The sequence below is a fragment of the Ursus maritimus genome, unplaced genomic scaffold, assembly GCF_017311325.1.
Source record: "Ursus maritimus isolate PB19 unplaced genomic scaffold, ASM1731132v1 scaffold_24, whole genome shotgun sequence".
NCBI lineage: Eukaryota > Metazoa > Chordata > Mammalia > Carnivora > Ursidae > Ursus > Ursus maritimus.
The window spans coordinates 29,101,605-29,115,648 of NW_024424897.1; positions in this window are offsets into that span (position 1 = coordinate 29,101,605).

Genomic DNA, 14,044 nt, shown 5'->3' on the forward strand with positions numbered 1-14,044 from the left:
TATGGTAGAGATAGCCGTTCACTCTCTCTCTCTCACTCGCTCATTTTTTAAGATTTTACTTGTTTATTTGTCAGAGAGAGAGCGCGCGAGCACAAGTAGGGGGAGCAGCTGTCAGAGGGAGTAGCAGGCTCCCTGCTGAGCAAGGAGCCTGATATGGGACTCTATCCCAGTGTCCTGGGATCATGACCTCAGCCAAAGGCAGACGCTTAACCAACTGAGCCACTAGGCGTCCCTCATTCACTCTTATGTTCTCCCAATTCTGATAAACTTTTATACTTGCTTACTACCCTTATTTGTTGACAAGCTTGTCTTCTCCTTATAGACCATCTCCCCTAATAGGCTGAGATTTCCCGGAAAGCAGGCTTTCCACTGATTTTGGTTTATTTTCTTCATAGTCCCAACGACTAATGCATACCTGGTCTATCCCTGCAGGCTCCTAATGCATGTTTATTAGGTGAACATACGACTTTTATTTCCATATAAATTCACACATCTAGCTCATAATTCAAAGTCTATAGTATGATTTGGGCTTTAGGAAAAAAAGGAGTAAAAAAAGACTTTCACAAGAAAGAAAGAGAAAAAAACAAATACAAGTGTCAATCAAACTCAACATCTGTTACTAACAACTGTTAAAACTTCCTTAAAATGCTTTGTGTCTCAAAGTCTCAGATGGACACTTTTAGGTTTCTAGTTTTGGCCTTTCCAGAGCACAAAGCAAAGACAATGGCGTGCCATTCCCATAGAGCAGCTCTTGTAAGATCCAAGAGCAGGTGCCTCCTCAAATTTTGCAATTGAGGTTTCATTTGCCTCATGCTAGTCCAGGTCGTGCCCTTGGGAGTACACCTTGATCTTGACAGTTGTGGAGTATTTGAACACCCAGTGTGCTGGAGGATATCCTTCCCCTGATGGTGCAAACACACGGGTGACGGGCATGCTCCGTGAGTGATGTGTACCCTGCAGACATAGCATGCAGCAGACAATGGTGAGTACGTTTGGAATCGCTCTTGGCTCCTCCCTCTCTTCCTCATATAACCAGTCAAGTGGTGGTGAGCCACCTTTTGTCCCACTGTCCTGGGAAAGGATGATAGGATGGGGACCAGAGCAGGACGGGAGAACAGGAGATGCCATAGGGTAACTGTAATTGGCTGACTGATGTGTGAGCACACGCGGAAGACCCTTGGGTACTCTCTCATATAACTGGATGAGCTTTGGAAAGGAGGAACAGGTGGGAGCAAGAGTCAGTGCAGTTTAATTACTCTGCCTCTCTGTGCACAAGGGATATAAACCTGGGGCACATGGTTCTTTATGTTTCCAACACCATCTCTCACTCCTCTTCAAAACAAACGCCCCGTGCCAGTAAGTCTGGTCTCTGATCTTGAGAATACTAGATTCATTTCGACTTCCACTCCTTTGCTCAGATAGTGTCTGATCATCTATACCGCCCTTCCCTTCTCCTCTGTTTATCTTACCTAGTCTGAGCATTCTGTCAAGGCCCTCTTTTATTTGCTATCTTGTTCCACCAGTCTCCGCCTATGAGGTCTCCCTCTGCTGTGAATACCTGCCACACTGCATTATCGTCCACTTAGGCACTTAATTGCATGCTGTCTTATATTATTTTAACATTTTCCAAGCATCTAGCTCATCTGCCTGACTTGACCATATTCCCTCTGAGGCCAGGGTCTTGATTGTGAATATCTTCTGTTTTTCCCCAAGAGCCCATGTGTGTCCATATATATACAGTAGGAGTCTAATACTTATTGGAGGGGTGGATAAAGAAATAGCATGTAAGTGTGGTGCTTGTATACTTCCTTCATATGATCCTGCCCAAATGACATCATTTCATCACTCACCATGACTCAAGTTATTTTCCTAGTAGTGGAGATAGATTTCCCCTAATTCGTTGATGCTTTTACTCCCTCACTGGGATGGTGTATAGGGAAAATGCACATGCACTAGCTGCATAATGTAGAGCAAGCCAAGAACTATCACCCAATCCATACCTGGAAAAGGGGAAATATAGTTGACCCTTGAACAACACAGGTTTGAACTGTGTCGGTTCACTTATACTTGAATTTTTTTTCTGAGAAATTCAGTACAATACTGTACTCTAGCTTTTATTGTAAGAATACAATATATAATACATATAACATATAAAATATGTGCTATCAAACTATTAGTAGTTAAGAGTGGGGATTATCAAAAGTCATATGTGGATCTTGGACTGCTTGGGGAGCCAGTGTCCCTAACCCCTGTGTGGCTCAAGGATCAACTGTAATAGTGATAGCAGTGATAGTAGAAGTGACGTGAGGGGCATCGTCATCGCTTCCTCAACATCCAAACCCAGTTTGTTTGTTTTTTCTAGTTCTCGCCAACATACTGGTTCAGGTGTGGGTACTTGATCCTGAGGCCAATGAATTATGAGATGTTTGCTATTGCCTCTAGGAAAGAAGCATTTTCACCAAGTGAGACTTTCCCAAAGCTTTAGATGAAGCTGACACCATGAAAACCATGTAAGAGGAATGGTGAGAAACCAAGTCCTCATGACAGTGTTCAGCTGCTGATGCAAACTATTCCTGAAGTTCATCCTATCCTGGACTTCAATTAAAGGAACTTTCTGCTCAAGCCACTTAGTTAGATTTTCTGTTACTTGCAATCAAATATATTATAACTGATACAAATATAACAACTACAATGACATTAATAGCTGCAATACAAACTCACAGAGTAATTGGGAGAGCCAAAGTTAACTACCAAGGCAATATTGTTGTGTAGGCTTTATTGTGCAAATGTTTGTTGCTGAGAGTCCCTTAGTTAAGATGTCTTCCCTTAAGAGATAGAACCTGGAGAGTATTTTAACCACATAGAGGACCTATTGTGTTGTTCACCTTGGAAGTGAAAAAAAATCTCTTATCAGAGTTGATCAGAAAGCCTGAAACATTAAGGTACAAGCTGAACAGAATAGGAAATGCTGCAGATACTATAGGTGACAAACTTTCTAGAAGGAAATGATTTACATCAAAACTGATGCCCAGCACAGTGCTAAATAACTCTTCATTTTTAAAATTTGTATTTAAAAATAAATTAAGCATACAGAGTACAAAACGTAAAGGTTACAAAAGTGTGTAAGTGCACAGTCACTTTCCTCCCCCCTCACCCCTCAGTCATCCAACATACCTTCCTTTACCAGTTTTTTATGCATTATTCCGAAAGCTATTCTATACATTTACAAACATATATGTGTATTTGTTCACACAAATATCAACATCCCATACACACTGTTCTGCTTCATTTAAATATTCTTGGATCACCGAATGGGTCCTAGAGGTCTCTCCATATCAATGTCTATTGAGCTGTCCATTTCTTTTTAACAGCTGCAGAGAATTCCAAATACGCCCAATCGTAATTTATGTTCTCGTGAATTTGACCAGTTTTATTGTTGGACAGACTGTTTCCCATCGCGTGTGATATCAAACAGTGATGTAATGATTATCCTTCTGGAGCGACATTTCACAGAAGTGGGAGCCCATCCATCTGTAGGACAAATTCCCAGTCGTGGAATTGCTGATTCAAAGGACATATGTGCAGGAACTCTGTTCTAATTTTTGCGTTCAGTAATACTGAATTCGATGAATTCCTGGTAAGCCCCCCGGGGCGCCGAAATAGCTTTCCAAAGCTGCGGATATAGGGCCGAGGGTTGCGGGATCCGCACGCTCGACGCCCGCGCCCACAGGGCCGGCCACCGGGTCCCAAAGCCCCAGCCCAACTCCCTACGCGGCCCCGCCCTGCGCGCGCTCCGCTCCGGCCCCCAGGTGGGAGCACCCGGCACGTGCGATTCCACGTGAGCCTCCCGGCCGGCGTGCAGCCCGGAAGTACGCATGCGCCTGCCGCCCGGGAAAGTAGGTCAGACTCCTCCTCTCACGTGACCTGCTCCCCTTAGCTACCCCCGGCGCCTCCCCGCCGGGGCGCAGCCGGGATGCGCTCTGCAGCCAACGTGATGGGGCCGGGCGCGGGTGGGGGCGGGCCCCCGTCCGCGAGCGCCCGGAGCCCGCGAGGATTCGCCGGTTCTCCTCCCTCCGGAGCGCTCCACTCAGAAGTCGGGCGGGCAAAAGGGAGCGCGGCGCGGCTAGGCGCGGAGACTCCGGGAGCCGGGCTGGAAAAGAATGGGAGACGAAAGCGACCTCAAATCCCTGACACCGGCATGGGCTGAGTCCGTTTTCCTGCTCTTTGAAGCAGTGCTGCCTGAAAGGAGGGAACGCGCGTCGCGTTTCAGTGTAAACCGAATCACCTCTACGTTTGCAGTCCCCATTTGCATGTAAGGAAACTCAGACATTCATAGAAACAAACTTTGTGGAAGGAAATGAGAAAGAATGTTAGCGGTTCCTGGAGTTTTGCAGGATTATTCCATAGGCCCCACTTCCAAACTCCTACCCATTGCTCCCTCAAAAGACACTCCCTCTAGAGGGATTTTAAGCAGATTTCTCGCCCTCCACAAGAGACTGAAGAGGTGACCGTGGTGCTGATGGGGTTGGATGTTTAGGGGCAAGGGTGGGGTCGGTATGAGGGCAGACTGAAATCAGTCGAAGCCTCAGTTTTATGTATTAGAAATAATTATAATTTCTTGCCTCTGCCCCTTCCAATTTTTCACTTGTTGCACAAAAGACAGACTCAGCCTCAATGAGTTGCAATCAGTGGGGGAGACTGACATGTAAAATCAATGGGATGGACTAGAAATCCTTTCATAGAGGTGTGCCCAGGTGTTACATAAGCACAGAGGAGGAGGGGCCCCAAGTATAGGGTGGGTACCCTGAGTCTTGAAGGCTAAGTGGGAGTTAGCTGGCAGAAAAGTAAGGCAGAGGGGGTGGGAAAAGGTTCCAAACAAAGGAAACTACTAATAGTTACATAATATTTCCCTCAAGGAGCCCTTTACTATAATTGTCCTAGCCATGCATATGGTTAGAATGGGTACTGTTTCCACTTATGTTATTCTAAGCCAGTCTCTAATGAACATAGTTGTGTATAAGGCTTTTGCCCATCCACTTTTAAATAAGTCCCAGGAGTGGGATGACTATATAAAAGATACAAATATTTGGTAACTTTTGATAAAGTTTTGTCAAATTACGTTCCCCAAAAGTTGCACTAATTGTGCCAAGGTAACATTGAAATATTTAGCATTCAGGCGGTAAGTCGCCTATTATTTATTTCAAATCAATGAAGCCTGATGAGATTAACACCTGAATTAGTAGAATGCCATAAATCACAATGCATGCATTTCTGGGTTTTGTGACCCATGATAAAATTAAAATTGAATTCAAGTTTGAAAAATGGAAACTATCAGACCAGTGCATTTAATCCTTTACAGGGAACCACCCAGCAGGTAAAAGGTTGGGATTGGAAGGAGGATAGGAGTGAGAAAAACTAAAGTAGCACCACATGCCTGTCTCTGATTGCCCCTTTCTTACCGTGAATCAAGAGTAACAGAGAAGGTAGCTCCACACCAGTTAGAACAAGCCAAGAGGCTTCCACAAAAATGTCACAAGAGCAGCAGATTCAAAGAGGCCCAGATTTGACCCAAGAGGCCACTATCCCTTGGAGGAGGAAGGCTGTGACGTGTATGGGAACAAATCTCCAGAAATCCGTGTGCTTCCTAACTTCGTCTCTGTTGGCATCCGTACCTGCAAGAAGAAAACCATCCTGTGACGTTCAGAAGGACATAGACGGAAAGGGTGATTTAGGTCGTATGGACAATGAAAGCAGAGAGGATCTTGCTTTTTGCCTGTATTAAGCTAGGTCATTAAAGATAACTGAAGCATGGTGCGGTTATAATTTTATAAAGACGTGCCTTTGTTCATACTGTGGGGTTTCTTTAATATCCATTCTGCACATTGTAAAATGACCGTATACTTTAGGCAGGGGGCTTACCTCTCCCCAGATCCAGGGGTTGGCCTCAACTGAATTAACAAATCGGGGTAGTACCATTGCTCTCTTTATGAGGATTACCGGAGTTAATTCAGCAAAAGCAAATTCAGTTAGAAGAGTGTCTGGCACATACTTAGTGCTCAATGAACATTTGTTGTTGATACTAGTGTAACAATGACTGGTTCCATCTGAGGAAGCCTGGACTTGTTTCAGTGGTTATGGGATGCCATTCTTTCTTCTTGGATGGGGGTAAAGAAGTGTGTGTACCTACTGAGGTCATCTTTCCACCTTGAGGGGAGCCAACCCAACCACAGGCCTGATAAACAAGGAGGGGCCAAAGAGGCCACACCCTGATCCAACTGTTCTTGCAATCTGAGCTACCTCTGGACTTTTCAGTTGTTTGAGACAAATATAGCTCATCTGTTACTTCAGTTACTGGAGTTGGGTGTTCTCTTGTTTGCCAGCAGAAGGACCCCAACCTATCCCAAGCCCAGGTCCTCATTTTAACTCAAGGGTCAAAATGATGACATTGGCATTCCATTCAGAGCATGAACTTGTTAAAGAATGGGATTAAATCTTATCTCCATGGCAGATGAATACAGTGATTCAGAGTATTCATTTTCTAGGGCTGCCATAACAAAATACCACTGGGTGGTAAGACTGGGTATCTGAAACAAAACAAAATTTGTTTGCTCACAGTCTGGAGGCTAGAAGTCTGAGCTCAAGGTGTTGCCAAGGTTGGTTTCCTCTGAGACCTTTCTCCTTGACTTGTCACCTTCTCCCGCTGTTTTCATGTGAGCTTCCCTTCGTGCGCATCTGTGTCCTAAGTTCCTTTTCTTATAGGCATACCATTCACACTGGATTAGGACTCACCCTAACAACCTCGTTTTAATTAAATTACCTCTTTAAAGGCCGTCTTTTCAAATATAGTCACTTCTGAGGTACTGGAGGCTAGGACTTCATGATATGGATGGGGTGAGGGGTTCGATTAGCCCATAGACATTAATGATATAATATGGATGATTTAAAATCAGATCCTCTCCCTTATTCTAGTTCCCATCTCTAAGGTTTTTGTTTAGGGTGTGTGTGTGTATGTGTGTGTGTGTGTGTGTGTGTGTAGGGGCTGGGGAAAGGAGAGACTGAGTTTGGAAGAACAAGTAGAGATCCAGGAAAACAGCGCACAACGAAGTTCTGGCTAAGTCTGCCCTTAAATATCTGTCCTCAAAGAACAATTCACATTGATGACGGGAAAGCAAATGTAAAGGTAGTTTTCGTTGTTCTACTCTTTGGGGAGATGGGTAACTGTTCTAAGGAAAGTGTTTCAGACTGACTTTTTTTTTCTCCCTTTATACTTCTTGGTTAAACTGTGGGTGCTTTATCGAAGAGTAGAATCTCCTTTCTAGACATGGGTGAGCAGCTGTTTGTGTTCTTTCTAATGTCAGTAAGGCAAGTTTCCAAAAAAGAATGGGGAGCTTGGTTTGCGTTCCTAGGTCGGTCACTGAAGCGCATAGTTTGTGCTATGTGACGTGAAAGAAGTCACTTCCCCACCCAGGGCCATTTCTTCAGATGTCAAACGAAGCAGTTGGAAATCGTTTCCATCTCCTCATCATTTGATAGGATGAAAATGAAGTATTTTGATTTCTTTGTTGGGCTTTGCTAATAAAAAGTGTATTAGTTGTTCTCAACAACTCTTTCCCAGCATACAAGTGGCTATGAAACCCCACCTGCGTCAGGTGTGCACAGGAGGCAATAAGGTGCATTTCTCTGAAAATGAGATGATTCCTATCTGCCGACTTTGAACATCTGCCCATCTTTATTTCATTGTACAGTTCTTTGATTGATTGATTGATTTTACGGGGGGGAAAGAGGAAGGTAAGAATTTTTGGTAGTGGAAGTGGAAGCCACCATATGAAGAGAGATATTGCCTCGTTGCTACTCAGGGTACCAGCCCAGGGAAGTCATGTTCCAGCCCAGAGGTTCTTAACCAGCGATACACATCAGAATCACCTTTTTAAAAATACACATGCCTGTGGCTCCACATCTCAAAATTTTGAATCAGTGAGTCTAGGGGAAGGGCCTGAATATGTGGACATTTCTGCAGGTATTATATCATGTACCACCAGCTCTGAGCTGCAGGTTTGGTCTAAACCCTTAATCTCTTTCCGATTCCTGGGTCCTTTTAGCTAATGATACTAAATCATCTTGTATTACACGTACAGCTCACATTAATGAAAATATATCTGCAATCAGGAGGGGCACCTCTTTTTTTTCCAAAATTACATGTTAGGAGTTTGATAGTTGGTTGTGCAAAAAAAAAAAAAAGAAAAAACTAAGTAATTCATAAAATTTTACCTATTTTGCCATTCTGATTGCAGTTATTTCTGAAACTAGGTAGACTGTTTTGCTACAGAGCCAGTGTCCTCCAAACAACAATAGAACTTGGTATGGCACCAGCAATAAATCGAGAGCAATATTTGGTATCTGTGTTCTTTGTTAAATTACTGAGGACCATTCTGGAATTACAGCGCTAGCATAACAGGAGGTTGGATTCCATTAACACCCCTGGAGGGTTTATTCAAGGAAGTTCCATGTGTTTGCTGAACTGTAAATTAAACAGGTTCTAGGCTTCCACTCCTTCACATTTGCATCTCTGTAGCTGCATATGGAGTTTGTTCTCACTGGACACCAGGAAAGAACATCCAAGGAGAGTAAAAGAGGAAACATTACTCAAAACATAGAAAAACAAAGAATTTCCTGCTTCCTCCAGAAGTCCAGCTCTTGGAGGAGTGGAATAAGCAGATATTGTGGAGTCCAGGAGAGCTGGCTCAACCCCCAGCAACTCTTGCCACAACCAGTCAGCAGGAGTAATGCTTGTTACCCCTTCTGGGCTTCAGGACTCTGACCTGTAGAGAGTGGCAGTCACACTCACCGGGCTTCTTGCTCTGAGGATCAGAGTAAAGGGTGGTGCACGTAATATAATCGGCACCCTCGAGTGGCTCCTGGCATCCTCATTACTATCTCTTTACAAACAAAAATAGGTGCAATAAGCAAGAATTTGATTTTTCTTCATAGTTTCCTCTTAATGAGAGAACTCCATAGGAATTAGGCTACATTTAGAAAGTTCTCATTTACCCGTTGGTAAATAAGAATATGCCAGCTTGGAAGTAGCTACTTCTCTATAGATGAAGCACAAAATGTGTACAAATACTAAGGTATATGTGATTTTCTCAAGGGGGAAAAAGGAAGCCCTTAAACTTCCTTTGAACTGCACAATAGCTGTGAATTAATAGGTTTCCTTGAAATCTAGTGAAAACTCATACTCCCTGGAGCTGACCTGCCACTACAGTTTGGCACCATCGTCTTCAATATGGGGGAACTGGATTCAAAGAGGATAGTAGTATTTACCAGACCTCAATTCTTACAGCATCTAAGATTAGTAAAGTACAGAGCAGGTCGCTGTAAACTGTCCCTTAGTTGTTGGGAGGGAAGGGGAGAAGAAAATTGAGCCTTTAAAAAAAAAATTAACTGGGGCACCTGTGTGGCTCCGCCGATTAAGCTTCTGCCTTTGGCTCAGGTCATGATCCTGGGGTCCTGAGATCAAGTCTGGTGTTGGGCTCCCTGCTTGGCGGGGAGTCTGCTTCTCCCTCTGCCTCTCCCCACCTGTGCTCATGTGCTCACTCTCTCTCTCTCAAATAAATAAGTAACATCTTTAAAAATAATAATAATAACAAAATTAACCTCTTAAAATCCTGAACTTACTTGGGGCAAATTCTTTTATCAACCTGAATGTCTAGGAAAGTAGAAGCAGAAAGGAAGGGTTGTGATGTTAATATCAGACATTCAAAATCAAGGCAAAGTATAACTACCATGAAGTATACCTATCATAAATCTTTTTGCACCAAATAACATAATAGAAAAATGTAGAACATAATATGGTTGAAATAACATATATAAATATCAATGATTTATCCTATAAGTAGAAAATACATGCTCTTTTTCAAGTGTTGAAACATTTATATTTTTTAAATTTAAATTTAATTAATTAACATATACTGTACTGTTAGTTTCAGGGGTAGAGTTTAGTGATTCATTAGTTGCATATAACACCCAGTGCTCATTACATCAAGTGCCCTCCATAATGCCCACCACCCAGTTACCTCAACCCCTCACCCACCTCCCCTCCAGCAAACATTTATAAAAATAATTACATATCCCTAACCTTACACCCAAAGGAGCTAGAAAAAGAAGAACTAACAAAACCCAAAACCAGTAGAAGGAAGGAAATAATAAAGATTAGAGAAGAAATAAAATAGAAACTAAGAAAAAAAAGTAACTATATATTGGGATGGATTCAGAGAAACACTTGATAAATGATCAGATACGGAGGAAGTGTTAGCAGTGAACTTTACTCTTGTGTGTGTTCTTCTATATTGTTTGAAGACTCTAACCAACATGTATCATTTTATAAGGAAAAGTAAGATTATTTTCATTTAAAAAAAATGCCTAATAATTACTGGTTACATACTGGGGCACAGGTGTAAGTATTAAACATGTGTCCTGACATGTCATTTCATTTCATCCTCAGTTTCTCCCTTCCCCACACACGTCTTTCTCTACTTTAATAATCATGGAAGCTTTAGGTGGACATGTAACCCCCAGCTAGAAACTACATTCCCCAGCCTCCCTTGCTGCTAGGTGGCCAACTAAGTGATGCTCGTAGAAGAGATGAGTGCACCGCCAGGTCATCTTTCCTCTTTTAACCTTTCTTGCTGCTAGAATATAGACTGAGTGGACATGGTGGTGGGCCATATTCAGCCAAACCAAAGAGGGCCACCATCTAGAGATTGGGGAGTAACAAGAAAGAGGACCTGGTTGCTGATACTATGGAGCCCCAGATCAGCCTTGGACTGAGATGGGGTTGGAGCGCAGAATCAACATCTATCTTATTTAAACCACTATTAATTTGTATAGGTTAAAGCTGCCACATCAATATTCAATGAAATAAAAATATTTTTTTCAACTCACTAGTATCCTATTGTAGAACTGTCGAGATATTGGGAGAAAAAGAGCAGCTCAACTTGAAGGAGGGCAGCTGTTTAGGCCGAGCAAGACAGGCTGCAAAGAAGGTGGGAGTTCTAGGGAAAGTGGTGGGAAGAGCATGTGTAAAGACCTTGAGGCAGGAAGGAACCGGGCAGGTTTGAGAAACTGAGGCCTGAGTCAGCGAAGCTGGAAACACAATCAGGGACCAGAATCCGCAGGGCAGGCCTTGAAAAGCTGTGACGGGGAGTTTGGATTTTAACTGAAATGCTGTGGAGAGCCAGAGAAGGATTTTAAATAGGAAGAAAAGTGACCCAACATCCCTATCCATTTTTAATCCTAGCGCTTTTGGGGGGTAAATTTTATTGAAGTATAACATATATGCAGAAAAGTCCACATACTGTAAGGGTTTGGCTCTTTAACAAGGTGGAGATCGCTACTTAACCAGCATCCAGAAGCAAAATGTCACCCCAAGCCCAGAAACTCCCCTCCTGTTTTTTTTCCATTCACTTATGTACCCCTCTCTTGTGTCCTGTCATGCTCCTAGAGTTCTGTAAGTGGTGATCAAATTTTTAAAAAGATTTATTTATATATTTATTTATTTATTTGAGAGAAAGAAGGAGTGGGGGTGGGTAGGGACAGAGGTAGAGGAAGTCTTAAGCAGACTCCCCGCTGAGCCCCTATGGTGGGGGCGGGGGGCTCTATCTCAGGCCCCTGAGATCAGGACCCTGAGATCACGACCTGAGCCAAAACCAAGAGTCAGAAGCTCAGCTGACTCTGCCACCTAGGAGCCCCAGCGATGATTAAATTTTCAGGAATTTATGAGCTGGTTGTTAAATACAGCCACTGTTTTTTCTTTTAATTTATATAAATTTGCATTTAAGTACGTTATTTGAAAAGCAAAGGCAAGAACTTCTAGGAAATACAAACAAATGTATAGTGACCGCAAGCAGATCAGTGTGGCCTAGAGATGGAGGAAGGTGGGTAGGGGTCACCAAGGGGCATGGGGAAATTTTGGGGAGGGTGGATATGCTCATTATCTTGATTGTGGTGATGGTCTCAGGGGTGTATATAGATGTCAAAACTTATCAGATTGCATACTTGATCATGTGTGGTTATTGTATTTCAATTACACCTCACTGGAACTGTCAAAAAGAAAAAAAAAAGTGCTTGGAACATAGCTGACTAAATATTTGTTGACAAGTTAAATAAATATAGACTAGACTAGAAGAGTTTGAGGATGGTGGAAACCAAGAGTGTAATTGAACATTTGAAGTTCTTTTAATCCTGTATTCTCAGGTAACATGAGCTGTTGGGGCTTTCAAATTTCTATGTGAGTGAGGTGCTGAAAAGATCATTTGGCACACACACAAAAATGTAACAAATATTCACAGTTCACCACTTCCTAAATATTCTACTGCATTTTATTACTATTTATGCTCTTGAGGTTACATACATCAATTATTGTGTGCGTCTAGTGGGAATCCCAGATAATGTACCACAGCACAGCCCATCCCAAGTCTGTATTAACTGACATCATATTAGTAGCCTGAAAATGGCCAAAATAAGGGTATTTACATCAGAGAAATCATCCAGTACTACAAAACACGGCTTTCTTTTTTGGGACAGCCAATTGTTAAACATTTGTCAGTCACCCACATACATCCCCAAGGGTAGCCACCGCTAAACTGACTTCTCAACCCACAGAAACTTTATAGAGAGGACATACTCTTGGGGAACTGAGCTCTTTGGCTTCCTGCACATTGTATTTTTCGAGATTCATTCAGATCATTGCATGGACTGGATTCTTTAAGGGGAGAATGAATAGCAGGGGTCTAAGGATGGGAAGTAAAGTACTTCTGGCCAGACTTTGCTATTGGGATAATATCTGAGAATGGAATTAGGAAAGGGAGGCAGAGCTCTGAGATGGAACCCAGTGATTGGCCCTGATCCCAATGTCAAAGAAGGTCACAGCTTCCGGAAAGGTTCTAGGACCTGGAAACTGCACAGAGGAGAAGGGATTGAGGGCCGTATAAAAGGTGAAACGCATCTTGTCTAAAGAAGGGGCACCAGCTCAGGGATTTGTAACTGATAGTTGTAGGATTAGGTGTACAAGAAGTGAACGTATGATAAAGGAGACGAGACTCTTGTAGACAAGGCAGATTGCAACCGTGAAACGAAGACACCCATACTTTAGCAGAAAAAGCAGGTATTATCGTAGATCCTTTGTTTTCAAGACTTCTTTGGTTTGAAACAGGATGGGGAAGGTGACTAACACACAGGAAGAGAAAGAGAAGGATTCTTATCTCAAAGGTAAAATTATACTGATAAGCTATAGAGAGGAGAAAACCAGGATAAGGATTATAGAGAGGAAGGGTTGATTGTTTTTTACAAGGTTCAATATACAAAATCCTGAATGAGTTGAAAGAAAAGGAAATACATCCATTGTTTTGTGTATTTATTCATTCATTCATATATTTAATATTTGTGTTTCAAGCAGCAGGCTCAGCACATTTGATGAAGAGGTAATGTCTGAGCTTAGAACTTTGCTTTTAGAGGGAGAGAAAACATACACAATATGGAATAGTGTATTCTTCTGCTTTTCCTCCCCTTTCCTCTCCACTGCCATAGCAATACTCAAGGGAGAATGTGCTCCACCAGGGGGGAGAGCATTTGTTCTTTTATTGCATATTTTTTTTTCAACTCACTAGTATCCTATTGTAGAGCTTAGAAATATTGTAAGAATTAATGTCAAGATAAACTCTAAAACTGATCTAGGGCAGCACTGTTTACAGTGTGATCCCAGAACTCCACACATCAGAATAATTTTCTGTATGAGGTTGAATTTTGTACCCCCAAAAAGATATGTCCCCAAGTCCTAACCAGTGAACGGGGACTTCTTTGGAAATAGGATCTTTGCAGATGAAATTAAGGATCTCCAGATACAATCCCCCTATACTTAGGATGGTTTTAAATCCAATGACTGGTGTCTTTATAAAAGAAAGGAGAGGGGTATTTGAGACACAGAGACAGGCCAAGGCATGTGAAGCGGAGGCAGAGATGGGGGTGATGTAGCCACAAGCCACGGAAC